This window comes from Nomascus leucogenys, chromosome 18 (genome assembly GCF_006542625.1).
Source record: "Nomascus leucogenys isolate Asia chromosome 18, Asia_NLE_v1, whole genome shotgun sequence".
In the NCBI taxonomy this organism is placed as follows: domain Eukaryota; kingdom Metazoa; phylum Chordata; class Mammalia; order Primates; family Hylobatidae; genus Nomascus; species Nomascus leucogenys.
Genome location: NC_044398.1, coordinates 99256690 through 99278178, shown reverse-complemented (window position 1 = coordinate 99278178; position 21489 = coordinate 99256690). Strand labels below are relative to the sequence as shown.

Genomic DNA, 21489 nt, shown 5'->3' with positions numbered 1-21489 from the left:
ACCTCTGCCTCCTGGGTTCAAGCTATTCTCCTGCCTCAGCCTCCTGAGTAGCTGAGATTACAGGCATGTGCCACCATGCCCAGCTAATTTTGTATTTTTAGTAGAGATGAGGTTTCTCCAATGTTGGTCAGGCTGGCCTCGAACTCACGACCTCAGGTAATCCACCCACCTTGGCCTCCCAAAGTACTGGGATCACAAGCGTGAGCCGCCACGCCCGGCCAAAGCTGACTTCTTTATGGGTCTTACAAAAATTGCTTGGCTGAATTAGTATTTCAGATTAAGAGCCATAACCCAATCAGACCACAGGCAAAGCTTACAGCATACAAGGGTATGTTTCTAGAAAGGAATAAGCAGTAAATTCTTTCATTTGACAAAAATACTCCCGGGAAATCAGACTCACTCTCCAGGTTATCTGTTCTATAAATTTTGTGTATGGGGGGAAAACCTGACCCACACACAGAAAATAAGGTCTTATATATATTTCCCCACCATAGTTTGAATACAGCTGTATTAAAGACAAAATGATGCAGTAGAAAAAAATACAGGCTTGGAGTCAATCACAGGTGGATTTTAAGTAAAAGTCTACCACTTTCAAACACATGTCATCTTGAATAATTTTCTGGATAAGCAGTAAAGTGGTTCAGAATATTTTACTCCTTGTTATAAAAGACATATGGCACCCACCTCACAGGATTATTAAAAATGAGATAAAGCAAGATCATGTTTGCAAAGCACCCAGCACAGTGCCCAGTACAATAGGCATGTCCTTTTCTGCTCTTCCTCTTACTGTAATTCAGGAAGAATAAATATAGTAATTGTTATCCTTGCTCATACCGGGATCACACTGAAATTTTATGCTATAGTCATACATATAATTTTGAAAAATGCAAAAAAAAATTACATGGTAATCAACATAAAAACTCTTAGATATTTTAACTCGGTGACAGATGGACAGCAAATTACTGTCTATGGTAATTTGTATAAATGTAACTCTTTTTAAAATATAGCAAAAATATTTTGGAAAACTTGGTCCTTGAAGTTATGATTTGGACCCATTTACATTAAGATGTTAGATGTGGCACTTCCCAAGTTTCTACAGTGAACTTAATCCTCAGACCATTCAGAAGATGAGAGAGAACGTTTAAAGTGTGAAATACACAGTCACTATGGGACAACCATTAGATACCATAATGTTACGTTCACACCATTAAAATGGAGAGTATCTCCCAGTGTGACTACACACAACAATCACATCACCAACACCTCCTAGGGCTTAGTGGAGCTGTAACTAAGTGTGCAGGACTACAAAGGAATTGTGAATTGAATAGATTCCAGAGTTGACACAGTACTAGAGACATAAGTTCTGATCAGTCAGTTTCAAGATCTTGCTGAACACCCCAGGAATTAAACTGAGACCCCAAAAAAGACCATGTCTAAGGAACAGGGCTTCAAGACCTGCCCTAAGTAAGTCTAAAAACAAGCTTTGTGAGAATCAAACTGATCTGAGTAATTTAAGTGCCTGCCAGAACAAAACACACTAATAAAGGACAATAAAACCCATATTCAACAACATTATCATCCACCATGTCCACTACACAGTCTAAAAGTACTGGACATGCCGAGGAGCAGGAAGATGTGACCCATAACCAGGAATTCTGTATTTAAAAAAACAAAAGACTGCAAATGAAACAGATACAGAGATGACAGAGATGTTGGAATTTGCCTCTAAAAGAAGAGCAGGAAGGGAGGAAAAAAAGGAACAAAACACAGAAGCGGCAAACAGAAAACAAGTAAGATGAGAAACCTAAACCCAACAATTATCAACATTAAATATAAATAAACTAAACACTACAATTAAAAGACTAAGGTTATCAGAATAAATTAAAACAAGATTTAATACTATGCTGTTTACAAGAGACATACCTAAGACACAAAGTTAAGAGTGGGCTGGGTGTGGTGACTCATGTCTGTAATCCCAGCACTTTGAGAGGCCAAGATGGCCAGATTGCTTGAGCTCAGGAGTTTGAGACTAGCCTGGGAAACATGGCGAGACCCTGTCTCTACTAAAAATACAAAAAAAATAGCCAGACGTGGTGGTGTGTGCCTGCGGTCCCAGCTACTCAGGAGGCTGAGGTGGGAGGATCACTTGACCCGGGGTGGGGGACAGAGGCTGCAGTGAGCCCAGATTGCGCCACTGGACTGCAGCCTAGGTGAGAGTGACATTCTGTAACAAAACGAAACAAAAAGAGTGAAAAAAAAATTGTGAATGCTAATCATAAGGAGTCTACATTAAATATGAGAAAAAGAAGATAAAGACAAAGAATATTAAGAAAAACAAATATTTCATAATGATAAAAGGGTAAATTTACCAGAGGCATAACAATCCAAAGTACATATTAACCTAATAAAACAGTTTCAAAGCACATGAAACAAGTACTTACATTTTGTTCTGACTAAACGAAAAACCAGACAAACCTAAAATTGTAATTGTAGATTTTAATAATCCTCTCTTAGTAATCAGTAGAACAAAAAAACTTAAGGATTTGAACACCATCAACCAACTTATTCTAATAGACAATTATGAAACATCACATCCCACAACTGTAGGATACACATTCTATTTTTTTGAGACAGTCTTGCTCCGTACCCAGGCTGGAGTGCAGTGGCACGATCTCAGCTCACTGTAACCTCTACCTCCTGGGGTGAAGCGATTTTTGTATCTCAGCCCCCTCAAGCAGCTGGGACTACAGATGCGCACCACCACGCCTGGCTATTAATTTTTTTTGTACCTTTAGTAGAGACAGGTTTCACCACGTTGGCCAGGCTGGTCTCAAAGTGATCTGTCCGCCTTGGCCTCCCAAAGTGCTGGGATTACGGGCATGAGCCACTGCGCCTGGTCATTCTTTTCAAGTATAGATAGAATATTTGTCAAGAAAAACCATTTGCTGGGCTGTAAGACAAGTCTCCAATTTCAAAGGACAACAATCATACAAAGCATGTTTTCTGAACACAGCAGAGTTAAAAACCAACAACAAAATATCTACAAAACTCTTAAATATTTAAAAGCTAAACACACTTCAGCATAAGCTGAAGCTAAACACACTTCAGCATAATCCCATAATTATGGCATAATCCATAATCCATGTCACATTTACATGTGAATAAATCACATGTAAAATACAAACATTTTAAACTAATTTTAAAAATGTATTAAAATTTGAGATGCAATTAACAACAGTATTTGGGGTACTTTTTTATGTTTATGGATTTAAAGGATTCAAAGAAATGGGGAAATAAAAAAGATGCATAGGGTTTAAGGAGAAATTTATTGCCCAAATGTTAATATTGGAAAAGTCTAAAATCAGTGATACAAACTTCTATCCCAAAGAAAAGCCAAAATAAGCAGAAGAAAATAAAGACAGAAATAAATGACATAGAAAACAAACAAGAAAAGGTTGACAAAAACAAAAGCTAGCTGTTTGAAAATATTAATAAAACGGACAAACCCCAACCTAGATCAATGAGGGAAAAACAAGACAGCACACCAGACATTATTATAAATTCTATCCACATTAAGATAAGAGTAGAGAGGCCGGGCATGGTGGCTTACACCTGTAATCCCAGCACTTTGGGAGGCTGAGGCAGGCGGATCACTTGAGGTCAGGAGTTCGACACCAGCCTGGCCAACATGGCGAAACCCCTCTTCTACTAAAAATATGAAACTTAGCCAGGCATGGTGGTGTGCGCCTGTAAGCACAGACACTTGGGAGGCTGAGGTGGGAGAATTGTTTGAACCCAGGAGGTGGAGGTTGCAGTGAGCTGAGATGATGCCACTGCACTCCAGCCTGGGCAAAGGAGTGAGACTCTGACTCAGTTTAAAGAAAGAAAAGAAGAGAGTAATGTTATGAACATCTTCATGCCAAATCAATTCAAGAACTTAAAATGGATATATTACTTAAAAACACAAATTACCAAAATTAGCACAAGCAGCAGAAAATTTGAATAGCTAATACCTATTAGCTATTCAAATTTAAAGTAATTGAATCATAATTTTAAAACCTTCCTACAAGGAAAACTCCAGACCTGGATCGCTTCACTGGTGAATTTTATCAAACATTTAAGGAATAAATAATACTAATCTTAGATGAACTTTCAGAACAGAGGGAACAATTCCGAGGTAACATCATGAAGCCAGTATATTATTGTTACCAAAAACAAGTAAGAACACTCCAAAAAAACAGAAAGTTATAGACCCATATCACTCATAAATATATCAATCATGCTTCGCCCAAAGACAAGGACATCTTCTGAGAAAAGTGTCATTACGTGATTCTAGTCACTGTGGGAATTTACACTTTGAGTGTACTTACACAAACCTAGATGGCGCAGCCTACTACACACCTAGGCTGTATGGTATAGCCCACTGCTTCCAGGCTACAAACCTGTACAGCTTGTTACTGTGCTGAATACCGGAGGCAACTGTAACAAAATTGTAAGTATTTGTGTATCTAAACATAGAAAAGGCACAGTAAAAATATATTATAGTCTTATGGGACTACTGTTATATATGTAGTCTGCTGTTGACCGAAATTCGTTATGTAGCACATTACTGTGGAAGCATAAATCCTGAACAATATTTTAATAAATCAGATCTAGTAATATATGAAAAAGATAACACTCCACAATCAAGTGGGGTTATCTCACAGGAATGCAAGGCTGGTTCAACATTCAGAAAGATGTAATTCACATTCAAATAAAGAAAGAACACCCTATGATTCATGTCAATAAATGAAGAAAAGATGTGGCAAAATTCAGTAATCGCTTATGATCAAAAGACTCAGCAAACTAGAAACAGAATTCCTCATCCTAATGAATGATACCTAAAGCCTACAACTAACATTATACTTAACGAAAGGCTGAACGCTTTTTTCCCATAGATCATGAATAAGACAAAGGAAGAACACTGTCATTGCTTTTATTAAACATTGTGCTGGCCAGTCACGGTGGCTCACACCTATAATCCCAGCACTTTGGGAGGCCGAGACGGGCAGATCACCTGAGGTGAGGAGTTCGAGACCAGCCTCACCAACATGGTGAAACCCCGTCTCTACTAAAAATACAAAATTAGCTGGGTGTGGCGGCGCAAGCCTGTAGTCCCAGTTACTCAGGAGGCTGAGGCACGAGAATCACTTGAGCCCCAGAGGTGGAGGTTGCAGTGAGCCGAGATAGCACCGCTGCACTTCAGCTTGGGCTACACAGTGAGACTCCATCTCAAAAGAGACCCAAAACCAACACACAAAACATTGTACTAGAGGTCCTAGGCAGAACATTAAAGCCAGAAAAATGAATAAAATGCATACAGATGAAAAAGGAAGAAGCAAGCTATCTTTATTCTCAGACAACATGTCCCAGAAGATTCTAAGACATCTTACAGAATTAATAAGTGAGTTTAGCAGGGTTACAAGATACAACATTAATATAGAAAAATTTATTATACTTCTCCATACTAGCAACAAATAATGGTCTAAAACCTAGGAATTAAACAGAAATGAAAACGAGAAACTAAGCAACCTGACTTTAATACTTACTGTAAAACTAAAGTACACCTATGAAAGTTTCATCTATGAAACTTTTGTGATTGATAAAACTGACTTCATTAAAATTAAAACTGCCCCTTCAAAGATAATGTCAAGAGAATGAGAAGACAAGCCACAGACTGGGAGAAAATATGTGCAAGAAACACATCTGATAAAGATCTACTTACAAAAATATATAAAGAACTCTCAAAACTCAACAATAACAACCTGTTTTAACAACGGGCCAAAGACCTTAACACACACCTCATCAAAGAAGATACACAGATGGCAAATAAGCGTATGAAAAGATGACCCACATCTTATCAGAGAAATGCAAATTAAAACAATGAGATACCACTATTTGCCTATTAGAATAGCCAAATCCAGAACACTGTCAACACCAAATGCTGGCAAGGATGTAGTGCAACAGGAACTCTCATTCATCACTGGCGGGAATGCAAAATGATATAGACACTTTGGAAGACATTTTTGCAGTTTCTCACAAAACTAAGCATATTCTTACCATATGATCCAGCAATTGTGCTCACTGGTATTTACCCAAAACAGGTAAAAACTTATGTCCAGACAAAAACCTGCACACGGATGTTTATGGCAGCTTTATTCATAATTGCCAAAACCTGGGAGCAACCATGAAGTCCTTCAGTAGGTAAAGGGATAATTGCCATGAAAAGACCCAGAGGAACCTTAAATACATATTATTAAATGAATGAGGCCAATCAGAAAAGGCTACACACTGTATGACTGTAACTTTACAAAAAGGCAAAACTATGGAGACAATCAGTGGTTGCCAGGGTTTTGGGAAGGAGAGAGGGATGAAGAGGTGAAACACAGAGGACTTTTAGGGCAGTGAAAATACTCTGCATGACACTATAATGATGCACATAATTATACATTTGTCCAAGTCCACAGAATGTACAACACCAAGAGTGAACCCTAATGTAAACTACAGACTTCGGATTGATTATGATGTATCAATATAGGTTTATTGATTGTGACAAACTGTACCATTCTAGACAGCGGAGTTGGGGAGGATGTTGATAATGGAGGACACTAGGAACTAGGAGAACAGGGAACAGATGGAAAATCTCTGTACCTTCATTTCATTGTGAAGCTCAAACTACTCTAAAAAAAACCAAAATCTTTAAAAGCTTTTCTTGGGCCGGGCGCAGTGGTTCACACCTGTAATCCCAGCACTTTGGGAGGCCGAGGCGGGTGGATCACGAGGTCACGAGATCGAGACCATCCTGGCTAACGCGGTGAAACTCTGTCTCTAGTAAAAATACAAAAAATTAGCCGGGCATGGTGGCGGGTGCCTGTAGTTCCAGCTACTAAGGGAGGCTGAGGCAGGAGAATGTCATGAACCCGGGAGGTGGAGGTTGCAGTGAGCCGAGACCACGTCACTGCACTCCAGCCTGGGCAACAGAGCGAGACTCCTTCTCCCAAAAAAAAAAAAAAAAAAAAAAAAACCACAACACAACAACAAAAAAAGCTTTTCTTAAAAAACAAACTAAATGAATAGAAAAATAGATCAATTGAACAGACTAGAACAGAGGTACATGAATTTTTTTTCTATGAAGGGCCAGTTAATAAATAATTTAGTCTTTGCAGATGACCTATGGTTTCCATTCCAGATTGTTTTCTTTTTAAACAATCCTTAAAAAATATAAAACCCATTCTTACGTGGCAGGCCATATAAAAACAGGTCATGGGGCTGGATGTGGCCCATGGACTACAGTTTGCCCTTAGACTACAGAGTCCAGAAACAGACACCTCCTTGTACAGTCAATTTCATTGCTAGTTATTTATCTAAGAGAAATGAAAACTTCTATGCTCACAAAAAAAGCTATACAACAATGTTCACAGAAGATTTATTCTTTTTTTTTTTTTTTTTTTTGAGACAGAGTCTTGCTCTGTTGCCTAGGTTGGAGTGCAGTAGTGTGATCTCGGCTCACTGCAAGCTCCACCTCCCAGGTTCACGCCATTCTCCTGCCTCAACCTCCCAAGTAGCTGGGACTACAGGCGCCTGACACCACGCCCGGCTGATTTTTTGTATTTTCAGTAGAAACGGGGGTTTCACCACGTTAGCCAGGATGGTATCCATCTCCTGACCTTGTGATCCGCCCGCCTCGGCCTCCCAAAGTGCTGGGATTACAGGTGTGAGCCACCGCGCCTGGCACAAAATTTATTCTTAATAGCTTCAAACTGGAAACAACCCCAATGTCCATTAATGGGAGAATGGAAAAGCAAATTATGCTCTGGTTACAAAACAGAATACCATTTAGCAATAAAAAAGAACTAGTTCATGCCAACAACATGGATGAATCTCAGAAAACAAGTTGTGAGCAAAAGAAGCCTTATTAAAAAGCACATACTAGTATAAGTCATCATACTACATGATTCCATTATGGGAAGTCTGAGAACAGGCAAAGCAATTCATGGTTAAAGAAATTAGCAGCCGGGCACGGTGGCTCATGCCTGTAATCCCAACACTTTGGGAGGCTGAGGTGGGCGGATCACTAGGTCAGGAGTTCGAGATCAGCCTGGCCAACATGGTGAAACCCTATCTCTACTAAAAAGACAAAAGCTAGCTGGGCATGGTGGTGCACACCTGTAGTCCCAGCTACTGGGGGGCTGAGGTACAAGAATCGCTTGAACCCGTGAGGTAGAGGTTGCAGTGAGCCGAGATCGCACCACTGCACTCCAGACTGGGTGACAGAGCGAGACTCCGTCTCAAAAAAAGAAAAAGAAAAAAAAGAAGTTAGCAGTAATTGTCAGGGGATGAGTGGGGACAGAAAAACGGAGGCATACAAAGGAATTTTCTTGGGCTAAGAGAAATGTCCTGAATCTTGATGGGGTGTGGGTTACATGGGTAAAGGGTTTTGACAAATATAAGATCTGTGCATTTCATGCTATGTAAATTACAACTACAAAAATAATCAAAGTAAAATAATAAAAATATTTTAAAAATTAATACAGGTAGGTCTTTAACTCCAGGTCTTAATAGCTACCTTTAGTTGATAAAGTAACGAAGATAATGGTTTTTTGTACAAGTACGGTCATGTGTTGCATAACAACATTTCAGTCAACTACAGACCTCATATACAGTGGTCCCATAAGATTATCATGGAACTGAAAAATTCCAATGGCCTAGTGACGTAGTAGCTGTTGAAACTGTCACAGCATAAGGCATTACTCAGGTGTCTGTGATGCTGCTGGTGTAAACAAATCTATGCACTACCAGCTGTATAAAAGCATGGCTCAATTATGTACAGTACATAATAGTCGATAATGATAATAAATGACTATGTTACTGGTTTATGTATTTACTACACTTATTAGGTTTATGCATTTACTACCTTCTACTTTTTCTTCAGTTAACTGTAAAACAGCCTCAAGGCAGGTCCTTCAGGAGGTATTCCAGAAGGCAGCACTGTCATTATAGGAGATGACAGTCTCCCATACATGTTACTGCTTCTGAAGACCTTTCAGTGGGACAAGATGTGGAGGTGAAAAACAGTGATATTCATGATCCTGACCTTGTACAGGCTTAGCCTAGTGTGTGTGTGTGTCTGTGTGTATGTGTGTACATTTATGTTTTAGCTTTTAACAAAAAAGTTCAAAAAATTAAAGAACTGGCCAGGCACAGTGGCTCATGCCTGTAATCCCAGCACTTTGGGAGGCCGAGGCAGGCACACTGCCTGAGCTCAAGAGTTTGCGACCGGCCTGGGCAACATGGTAAAACCTTGTCTCTACTGAAATACAGAAAATCAGGTGGGCGTGGCAGCATGCACCTGTAGTCCCAGCTACTCGGGAGGCTGAGGCAGGAGAAATGCTTGAACACAGGAGGCGGAGGTTGCAGTGAGCAGAGATTGCACCACTGCACTCCAGCCTGGGAGACCCAGCAAGACTGTCTCAAAAAAAAAAAAAAAAAAAATTAAATAAATAAAAATTTTAAAATAGAAAAAAGCTTACAGAATAAGTACAAATACTTTCGTACCGCTGTACGTGTTTGTGTTTTAAGCTAAGTGTTAATACAAAAGAATAAAAAAGTTTTTAAAAACCTGAAGTTTATAAAGTGAAAAGTTACAGTAAGCTAAGGTTACTTTATTACTGAAATTTAAAAATAAATAAATTTAGCATGGCCTAAGTGTATAGTGTTTATAAAGTCTAAGCAGTGTACAGCAACGTTCTCGGCTGTCACATTCACTCACCACTCCTTCACTCATCCACAGCAACTTCCAGTCCTGCAAACACCATTCATAGTAAATGCCTTATACAGGTGTGTTTTATACACACACCTGCCCACCCCTGCCACACACACCAGGATCTATGCTGCCCAGGCTGTTCTCCAACTCATAGGCTCAAGTGATCCTCCTGCCTCAGCCTCCTCAAGTGCTGGGATTGCAGGCATGGGACTGAGTGTCTGGTCAGGTGTACTATTTCAAATCTTTTATACAGTATTTTCTACTATACCATTTCTATGTATAGAAATGCTTAGGTTTATAAATACTTAGCATTGCGGCACTGTGTCACAACTGCCCAAGTATTCATTACAGTAACATGATTTATAGTCTAGGAGCAACAGGGTATACTATATAGCTGAGGTGTGTAATAGGCTATGCCATCTAGGTTTGCATAACTACTCTATGATGCTCCTACCATAACATAATCACTTAACCATGCATTTCACCCCCATCATTAAGTGACACATGCCTAAGTTACTCTTCAAGATGGTCACCTGGGAGATACGTCAAATAAAAATCTTCATTGTTGTTATTATGCTAAACATTCATTCAGTTTGTGTTACAGAAAATAATCAGCCAAAAAGTTAACTGGAAATACTACTCCAACTTTGACTTTAAAAAAGATACATAATTATAGATAAAAGACTGGTAGAGAAAACATCAGGTGCATGTTTTCTTTAGCGCTAAGTATGACTGGGTGATAGGCTTATAGGCAAGATTTTCTTTTCTAGACATTTCTGTGATAATTTTGTATAACAAACATCAATTTTTTAAAAGTTGATATACGATTTTGATCTGTTGCCCGGGCTGGTGTCAAATTCCTGGCCTAAAGCAATCCTCCCAGCTCGGCCTCCCAAGTAGCTGGGATCACAGGAATGAGCCACCAAGCTCAACAGCTACTTTTACTACCAAAAAATGTTTTCAGAAAACATTAGAAAAGCAGTCTCATTCTCACTTCAAATGCTGTGTGGCTATCTCAAATATTTTATGTGGCAAAGCACCTCGCCAGTTCACTACCTAATATTCTCTGAAAGGTTTTCAGTAAACCTATGCATATACTAAGAATGTTACATACACCATCTCATTTAATCGGCATGCAATTTGTAAGATAGAGATTATTATCCATTTTTAATTGATAGAACAATTCTCAATGGCAGCTACTATTATCCTCATTTAAAAGCCAAAACACTAAAACCCAGAGAGATTAAATAAGTTTCCCATAGCTAATAATTAGTGAAGCCTGGATGTGAACTGAGGCAGCATATTCCAGAGCCCATGCCAGGCTTGAAAGCAATTAGCCACTACATCTGCAGAAGGCAGTCTGAGCTGCTGCTATTACTACTGCTGCTGCAGTAAGTACACTAAGTACTATGTGTGTGTCAATCCATTTAATATACATATGCAATCTCATTTAATTAAAAAGTTTAAAAAAGAAATTCATAAGGCTGGGTGAGGTGGCTCATGTCTGTAATCCCAGCACTTTGGGAGGCTGAGGCAGGCGGATCACCTGAGGTCAGGGGTTCAAGACCAGCCTGGCCAACATGGTGAAACCCTGTCTCTACTAAAAATACAAAAAATTAGCTGGGCATGGTGGCACATGCCTGTAATCCCAGCTACTCAGGAGGCTTAGGCAGGAAAATTACTGGAACCCAGGAGGCAGAGGTTGCAGTGAGCCGAGATCGCGTCATTGCACTCCTGCCTAGATAACAAGAGTGAAACTATGGGGAAAGAAAGAAAAAGAAAGAAAGGGAAGGGGAAGGGAGGGAGGGAAGGGAGGGAAGGAAGGGAAGTAAGGAAGGAAAAGGAAAGGAAGGAATGGAAAAAGAAAGAAAAGAAAAGGAAAGAAAAGAAATTCATGATTAATTATCATGGGAAGGTAGCTACATCATGAATCATGCATTCTATAGGACACCTATGATCATCTTTCGTTAGAGTCATAATAAGATCCCTGAGCCAGTCCTAGACTGCTTAACATCTCTACTAAACATCTGTGCCCACAGGAATTACATACATCCCACATTACCCTGTATTAATTCATGGCACTACATAGTTTCATTCTACAAACTATTTTTGTTGTGATCTTTTAAAAGAGGCCAAATTAAGATGTGCTTAATGTAAAATTCCCTCATTTCTTTGTGCTAAGAATCAGATGACTTCACGTGAAAAAGTGACAAGCAACAGACAAATGTACAGTATTATTTCTCTTGCTATTAAATATTAGAAATTCCAGCCAGGTATGATGGTTTCACACTTGTAATCCCAGCACTTTGGGCAGCCAAGACAGCAGTCGGCTTGAGTTCAGCTCAAGACCAGCCCAGGCAACATAGCAACACCATGTCTGCATTAAAAAGAAAAGAAAAAAATGGCTGGAGTTCAGGTTTTCAGGCTCTTTCTGGTCTACCTTGTGGCAATTTGAGAGTCCAGCATCAGTTTCTGCTGGGTTTCAAAGATCCAGGAGAAGCTTAGTGTTGTGTCCAAACAGCCAATGGACCCGTCACAAAAGTTTAATCCAACCCTGGTCCCAGAGTCTTCAAAAATGCTCACTGAAGAAAATTCCCAGGACGATTCAGGGGCCTCTCAAAACTTCTGCTCTGAGACGTTGATAAAGAACCTTAGTAACTTGACTATCAACCCTGGTACCAAATTCTCTTCCCTTCTACCAGAAGGCTCACCCCAACAACAGTATACGGGAGCAATGATCCTCAGGGAAATCAGAGATGACTTGCTTTACAGGAGAAGATTTAAGAACACTGCTGCCTATGCAGAAAGAAAGGATGGCAAAATTGAGATACCTGTTACTCGGCAGAGTTCCTAGGCTTGAAAGAGAACTGACAAACACTGGCCTTAAGGGAGTTCGGAATGAAACAAGAAGTGGACATTTCAGATGTTGCTGCAGTTTCTGCGTGTGTAACAGATGGGGTACTTTTGAGAGTGCTAGAATAGGGAATTACAACACTGAGCCACTTCAGCCATAAACCTTATTCTTGTACTTTTTTTTCTTGCTGGTAATTTTATGTAGCAGGTTGAGAAAGCTACTTTATGCTACAATAGACTATACCAAAAATTTTGATATTGAGTTCTAGGATGTATTTTTCTTGTAACTTTTCCTTTCTACCATGATACTAGTGATGTACAAGGGGTCTGTGTAGTTTGAACGTACCTGAATAACTTAAGTATACTTCAGCTCTACTGTTTAATTTGACTCAAAGAAGCCAAGAGGACGTAAGCATCCCCATGTGTTTTAGAAGCCCAAAGCCAGTGAGATGAAACCCAACATCGAGAATTTGAAGCAAAGTCACTTGTGGGTAAAGAAAGCATTGGGTAGTTTGGGTACAGCGTAATAATAAGAAAAATTTGGGTTGCAGTAAGAGGAAACTTTGTGCTCTTTTTACAATTTTCAGTACAAACAAAGGTGCATATAAAAGAATCAATTTTTTTAAAAAAATCAAAAAAATTAGCCAGGCATGATGGTGCACACCTGTAGTACCAGCTACTGAGGAGGCTGAGGCTGGAGCATTGCCTGAGCCCAGGAGTTCGAGGCTGCAGGGAGCCATGATAACGCCACTGCCACTCTAGCCTGGGTGACAGAGTGAGGCCTTGTCTCAAAATAAATAAATAATATTAGAGATTTCCAATAATCTACCCAAAATAGAGAAAGTAGATTAGTCATTTCTTAGCCAACTTGGTTCTACTAATTCTTTACTGACTATATTCTGCTAATCCATTCCTTTAGAGCACAGATTCTCAGAGTGTGGTCCCTGACCACCACACTTAGGGTCACCTGTGAGCTGGTTAGAAATGTCAATTCTCAGGTCCCAGCCAAAATCTGCTGAAACAGAAACTTGGTAAGTTGGAGGCAGAAATCTGTCTTGACAAGCCTGCAGTGACTCTGCTGAATACTCAGGTTTGGGAACCACTGTTTTACAGTATCTGACCAAAATGATGGCTGAGTCCTGGGAGCTGATCCAATGTAAAACTTTTACTCCAGGAACTCCTCCAGTCAAAAATCAAGCCCTGTGTTTTCTGACCACCTTCTAAAAAAGACGAATATTCCAAAAACTTTATTCAAAAAATAAGCCCTAATCTGACCCCATATAAAGACGGATTACCATACAAACTATTTTGATCACGTTTCAGATTTGTTAGTTAAAAGAATGTACTTAAAAGATTTCTAAGGTCACAAAAACAAATTCTTATCAACCTTAAAATTAGAATGCCTCTGGACCCCTTGACCCGAAATTACACCTTCCTCTTTCTACCAGCTTCTGGCTTCCTTCTGTCATCTCTGTGCCGAGCAACATCTCTCAACACCTGTAGCCAGGAGAGAGAGTGTCTGTACAGCTTCTAAATCCTACCTAAATTGGTCTTTGTTGCTTTCTTTCTAGAGGACAAGTGTATGAGTTACTTTCAGTAGAAAACGAGAACATGCTCCCCTCATAAGACAAAATGTTAGGTTTTGCTACTGTCAAAATAAAGAAATTGTTTTATTTTGTTTTTTCTTTAAAAAACTCTTATCATGCCTTCTATCACAAGAGTAAACAAAAGAAAAAAATAGTAATATCATGTATTGTTAATATTGCCATGTTGTCAACAAGGGTCATGTTTTTCCTACTGTAAATATTTTAAGAGTCACATAAAATTAGAAATGAGATGGCAGGGCATGGTGGCTCACGCCTATAACCCCAGCACTTTGGCAGGCTGAGGTGGGCAGATCACCTGAGGTCAGGAGTTCAAAACCAGCCTGGCCAACATGGTGAAACCCCATCTCTACTAAAAATACAAAAAATTAGCCTGGCGAGGTGGCAGGTGCCTGTAATCCCAGATACTCAGGAGGCCGAGGCAGGAGAATTGCTTGAACCTGGGAGGCAGAGGTTGCAGTGAGCCGAGATCACGCCACTGCATTCCAGCCTAGGTAAAAAGAGCGAAACTCCCATCTCAAAAAAAAAAAAAAAAAAATTAGGAATGAGAAGAGGAGAAATAATCACAAACATCAAAAATGACAAAGAACTGCACACATTTTTGCACAGCTTTAAGTTAACAAATTTTAAAGACTAGACGAAAAGGATTTTCTACTAAAACAGAAACTGTAAAACTTACGAAAGAACAGGCTGCACTGCATTAGTGTTAAGAGGCCCCTGGCCAGACCATGTGGATGCAAGCCTGGTTCTGCCACTCACTGGCGGCCTCCACTTCTTAATCTGTAACATGGGACTTGCCTACCTCCTATCTTTTTTTTAAACAAAGATTAAAAGTTAAGTATCTTTTAGTTTTTCTCAAAATCAAAGCAAATTTAGACTTTACTAAATAAAAACGATATTGACCTAAGAGACTACTAAAAGCCTAAAAGAGCCAATATTTATAGAAAATAGCAACAAAGTTGTCAAAGATCTTTTTTTTTTATTTTTATTTTGAGTCAGAGTCTCACTCTGTTGGTATGCTTGACTCCATGGTGGTGCGATCATGGCCCACTGCAACTTTGCACTCCTGGGCTCAAGCAATCCACCTGCTTCAGCCTCCCGAGTAGCTGAGACCACAGACATGTGCCACCATGACCAGCTAATTTTTAAATTTTTTTTAAAGATAGGGTCTCCCTATGTTCCCAGGCTGGTATTGAACTCCTGAGCTCAAGCAATCCTCCCACTTCAGCCTCCCAAAGTGTTGGAATTACAGGTGTGAGCCACCACGCCTGGCACTATTGTCAAAGATCTTCAGTCACTTCCTAGGAAAAAAAAGGCTTCAGGCCCACATCACTGTAAGGGTGAAGTCTCTCAATTCTTCATGTAATAGATAATTCCAAATCGATTTAAACTGTTTCAGAGAATAAATATGAAAGACTTTCAAACTCTTTTTGATCAAGTTAACATAACACTGATATAAAAACTGACAAAGCACAAAAAGAGCTATGGATCAATCTCATCACTGATAAATGAGAAACAAAATTCTAAATGAAACACTAGCAATTAAAACTCAGCAATACATTAACTTTTGATTTTACAATTACAGAGATGGTTTAATTTGGTATTATAAAACCTACACCAATAATCTGTCACATAAATAAATGGAAAGTGAAAAATCACAGGTTAATCAACATAGGTAGGTATCAAAAAGAAATCTGATAAAACCTAACATTTAGATTTTATCATTTATTTTATGAGGAATAGATTATGACCCAATTTTAAAAGAAATATACTACTGACTATACACCAAAGCTCACATTATTCTTAATAATAGAACACTAAATACACTTCCATTTAAGTAGGATACGAGACAGGGATGCCTAAGAGCATAAACACTGGCAAAAAATATTGGCAAGGAGAAAATAAAAGATCAATAATGCAAAAGATGACTATCTCCTTGGAAAACTCAAGAGAATCTCCTGAAAACGTACTAGAATAATTAAGATAATCCCATAAAGCAGCCAGATTACTAGAGTAGCATATACATAACATCTCTCCTATATTAAAATACCCAGTTAGATAATGAAATATAACTCATCACCAACAGCAACAAAAACCACATAATACCTCCAGAAATAAACTTAGTTAGGAAAGATTTATTACACAGGTAAAGAAAACCATACTATGCTTCCAAGCAACATAAGACCCCCAGAAAATATAATTTATATGTATAAGACGACTCAGGAAGTCACAAAACTGTTAAAATGTCACATCCCTCCTAAAATGACTTATAAAGTTGTACTGAATCTTACAAATCCAAAATCCCAAAGATTTTTTGCTTTTAAAATTTGAAAAAAAGTCCTAAATTTATCTAAGACAGTGGGGTTCTCAACCCTGGCTGCCATGAAAATCGTCTGAGGAACTACACACTATACGAATGCTTCTACTATATCCCCCAGATTCTTACTTAATTGCTCTGTAGTGGGGTTCAGGCATCACATTTTTAAAAACTCTCCAGATAAATCTGATAAAGTGTAGACAGAGTTGAGAACCACCTGTGTGAGAAATAACTAGTGAGGTCATATACTAAAATTCATCACACAGCTAGGTTAATAGGTTTCTGGCACAGGAACAAGCAAAGGTCAATGGAACTAAAGAAAAAGAGTTCAGAAATAAGACCCAAATCCTATATATTTGAAAAGAGACTAAAGTATATACCAAAAACAGCACACTATATCAGTGAGAGAAAAGATGGATTACCAATACTAAATAAATGGTACTAAGATGATTATAACATGAAAAAATACTGCTGGATCTTTGCGTCTCACTCCTTACGCCAAAATAAATTGAGTTAAAGATTCAAGGAGGCCAGGCACGGTGGCTCACGCCTGTAATCCCAGCACTTTGGGAGGCCGAGGTGGGTGGATTGCTTGAGCTCAGGAGCTCAAGACCAGCCTGGGCAACATGGCGAAACCCCATCTCCACAAAAAAATACAGAAATTAGTAAGCTGTGGTGGTGCGCGCCTGTAGTCCCAGCTACTAGGGAGGCTGAGGCAGGCGGATCACCTGAGACCAGGAGGCAGAGGTTGCAGTGAGACGAGATCATGCCACTGCACTCTAGCCTGGGCAACAAACTGAGACCCCATCTCAAAAAAAAAAAAAGTCATGTAATAAGGAGAAAAATACAGGAAAATATTTCTTAATTTTTTAATACAAAAAGCACTTCTAAAATATGACATAAAACCTAAAAGCCATAGGAAATAAATGGATAAATGTGTTTCTATACAAACTGAAAACATACACTTGGTAAAAACATATTGTTAACCTATGTGACCATATTCCTGGTGAAACAGACTATGGCAAGTAACAAAGGGGAAAAACATGTTTTAAGAGACTTAAGAATATAAATTAATGAGAAAAAGTGACAATTCAAGAGAAAAATGGACAAAGATTATGAACAATCAGTAAAATACAACTGCCCATGACCTTATGAAAAGACACACTTACCAAAGAATACAACTTGCTTAACAGAATGTCAAGTAAGTAAAAGGATGGTAATATTCAGCGTTGATCAAGATTTGGATAGAGACTCATCCACTCTTGATGGTGTAATTTGCACAATATTTCTGAAGAGTATCTGAGATTATCTATGCTTATTTAAAATCTCAGTATCTTTTCATTCAGAAATTCCATGTCCAATAAATTATCTAGCAGATACGGTCACTCAGCTGTACAAAGGTGTATGTACAATGTGTTCAAAGCAAAACTGTGAAAACAGCAAAATACTGGAAATAACCTAAATGCTCGGCCTACATGGCACAAGTCCTTAAATTACGATATACCCAAATCAGGAATTCCTATTATACCTATGAAGAATGACTGACAGCTACGCAGAGCATGGAAGAATTTACAACTTGTATTGTTAAGTGGTGGGTGGGGAGGGGAACATCTATACTCACAAGAAAACGTTGTGTAATGCTACTCTTTATGTCTGGGGAGATAGCACACACATGCCCACACCCCTCTTTCTAAGCCTCTATACGCATACACCATCTCTGGCAGGACAGATAAGAAATAATAGTTGCCTTTGGTGAGAATTTGGGAGAACCAAAATTCAAGAATTAAGAATTAACTCTCTGGTTCTTACTCTTGAGTATTTTTATGGTTGCTTGTCGTTAAATCATGTGCATGTTTACTTTCTAAAAACAAACTTTAAACAAGTCTGTGACCCATTAATTTTCCTTTTCAGAATCTAATCCATGACACATGTGGGCAGGCACTGTTGTACTAGTGAAAAGTCAGAAACAATCCAAATGTTCATCCTCAGAGGATTAGATCAACAAATTATGATGTATCATATAATGGAATACTTTGCTATCAGTAAGAAAAAAAAAATCTCTGTGCAGTGTCACAGAAAGCCATCGAAGGTAAACTGCCAAGTAAAACAGCAAGGTGCTTATGTAGTCTGGTTTCATTATGTATTTTAAATCTTTACCTGTAAGGAGGATGCTGCTTTTTTCCTACTATTTTAATTATTTCATAGGATGTACTTCCTGTGTAATAGTTCTTAAAACAAAATTATCTTGAAAAAAGCGCCTTTTCCCTGTGCATTTTAAAATCTAGTTGGCTCTGCTATCGTAAGGTTCTAGAGAGGGAATGGTTTAAAAAGGACTTGTGTCTTGCTCTTACTTTCTGCCCACCACTACTTGGTCTTTCATTCCACCCAAAGGCAATGACACATCTTTAAAAAATGCACTCTATCCACCTCTAGTGGGCTGCTTTGAGATACCTATAGGAAACAAGAGACAACTGTCCCCAGCACGCTAACGAGGCTCACTTTCCAAACAGTGACATCAACGAGTTGCTTTGTGAAAGAAAGACCACTCTGTATAAAGGAACCCCAGGATGGAATGACAAGCCGGGGTGGACAGAGGAGCATGAAGTGCTACAGGTGTAATCAGCAAAGTCCAACCTCCGGAAGACACTCTCTAGGATAAATAGCAGACAACAACCAAAACATGTTTCTGCAATAAATAAATTGTACGGATCCCACAGACCAACAGAGAACAGATTCTTACGAAGCCTATCAACCAACAGAAATGCAGATTTTGAGTAAAAATCTATAAAAACTAATCATAGGCCGGGCGTGGTGGCTCACGCCTGTAATCCCAGCACTTTGGGAGGCAGAGGCAGGTGGCTCGCTTGAGGTCAGGAGTTCAAGACCAGCTTGGCCAACATGGTGAAACCCTGTCTCTACTAAAAATACAAAAAGCCGGGTGCGGTGGCAGGCGCCTGTAATCCCAGCTACTCGGGAGGCTGAGGCAGGAGAATCACTTGAACCCAGGAGGCGGAGGTTACAGTGAGACCAGATGGTGCCATTGCACTCCAGAGCCTGAGCAACAGTGAAACTCCATCTCAATAAAAAAAAAAAAAAAAATTACAACATATGAGACCCCTGGAAACGTGACTATTCTGTGGATACTGGCTGACATGAAGTTACTGTTAAATTTGTTAACATGTGATAATGGCTTTGTGTTTAGGTGTACAAAGTCCAACTTCTACATATATGTTATCAAAAGCTCTTGAAGTGCAGTCCAGGGTCCCAGACCTTTCAGGGGGACCATGATGTCAAAACTATTTCCATAAAATACTAAGACATGATTTACCTTTTCCCTCTGATTCTCTGACAAGCACACAGTAGATCTAGTTTTCTAGGTACTTTGTGATGTGTGATTCCACTGCACTGGACGGATAATGAAATGTGTTTCAAAATTCTGTTTTACTATTTAATATAATAAATATTGAGAGGTATACTGCACATGTTAAAGAAATCTCTTTGGGGTCCTCAGTAATTGTTAAGATTATTCAGGAGTCTTGTGATTAAAAAAAAGTTTGGCAATCACTGCTTTATACTATTATGTCGATTTCATATGATTTAAACTCTCCAGAATAGACAAGACTTTTAAAAATGGGTAGTAAGGAGTAGAGTGATGAATGAATTGGGAAAAGGAACAAGGATCAATCTCTCCAGGAACCATAAACCCATGAGAAATTCCTTCTCAATCGACACACTCATACAGACTCTTCTTCAAATGCCAGGTACAAGTAAAATTTAAGTTCACGTTCCCCTCTACTAACATTTCAAAAGAGACAAATGCAATTTAAACACTGAGCATTACTTCATCTTCATTTCTTAAGTTAAAAAAAAAATCCCCTCGTTTCCGACAGTCACAGGGTTTTGGATCTGTCACCCAACGCTCTCATCAACCTTGTAGGGAAACTGTGTTCTACTCTTATTTCTCCCTCACCCCTACTTGGGACTAAACGAATGCAAAGAACAGCCCAAACTGATTTTCTGTTCTGGGATGTGCTGAATTCCCCTGCCTGAAGACGTGCCTGGTGGCTGCCGCTGAGAAGCCTCTGGCCGCAGAGGGTCCACAGTGTTTGTCACTTCAGTGGGAATAGGCTGAGCTTCCTTCTCTGCACTCCACCCTGTCAGCCCTGGGCTTTTCCAGCTGTCTCACATCTATCCAGGCATTTGCCTTCCCCCTTCTCCAAGTTCAGCTCCTCCTCTAGAAGGCAGCTGCAAGGCTGGTGGCTGCAAATCCCAGCCCAGGCCTTTCCCTAGCAGAGCTCTTGGGGGTGTGTGTGTGTGTGTGTGTGTGTGTGTGTGTGTGTGTGTTGGGGGGGATGTGGGTGACCTTGTGTGTGTGTGTGTGTTGGGGGGATGTGGGTGACCTTCTGTGTGTGTGTTGGGGGGATGTGGGTGACCTTCTGTGTGTGTGTTGGGGGGATGGGGTGAACTTGTATGTGTGTGTGTGTTGGGGGGATGTGGGTGACCTTGTGTGTGTGTGTGTTGGGGGGATGTGGGTGACCTTGTGTGTGTCTGTTGGGGGGATGTGGGTGACCTTGTGTGTGTGTGTGTGTTGAGGGGATGTGGGTGACCCTGGAACCACCTGGAGGCTGCTGCTGCTTTTTTTTTTTTTTTTTTTTTTTTTTTAAGAGACAGGGTTTCGCCACATTGCCCAGGCTGGTCTCAAACTCCTAGAGTTGAGCTATCCATCCACCTCGGCCTCCCAAAGTGCTGGGATCACAGGCGTAAGTCACTGCGTCCAGCACCCATATGGAGGCTTCTTAAAGCCCAGGCCCCACCCCGAGCTTGAGTCAATAAAGAAGTCTGCATTTCTAACAAGCTTCTAGGGGATGCTGCTGCTGCTGCTGGTCCAGGGGACCCCACTTGAAGAAACACTG

The 21489-nt window shown here is 39.7% G+C and overlaps 1 protein-coding gene across 2 annotated transcripts in view; it reads right to left on the bottom strand.

The window, feature by feature from the left end:
- The window catches only part of CREBBP (CREB binding protein), a 156463-nt gene that overhangs the window by 104048 nt on the left and 30926 nt on the right, over nucleotides 1–21489 (bottom strand). The gene's annotated exons all lie outside the window — the stretch shown is intronic.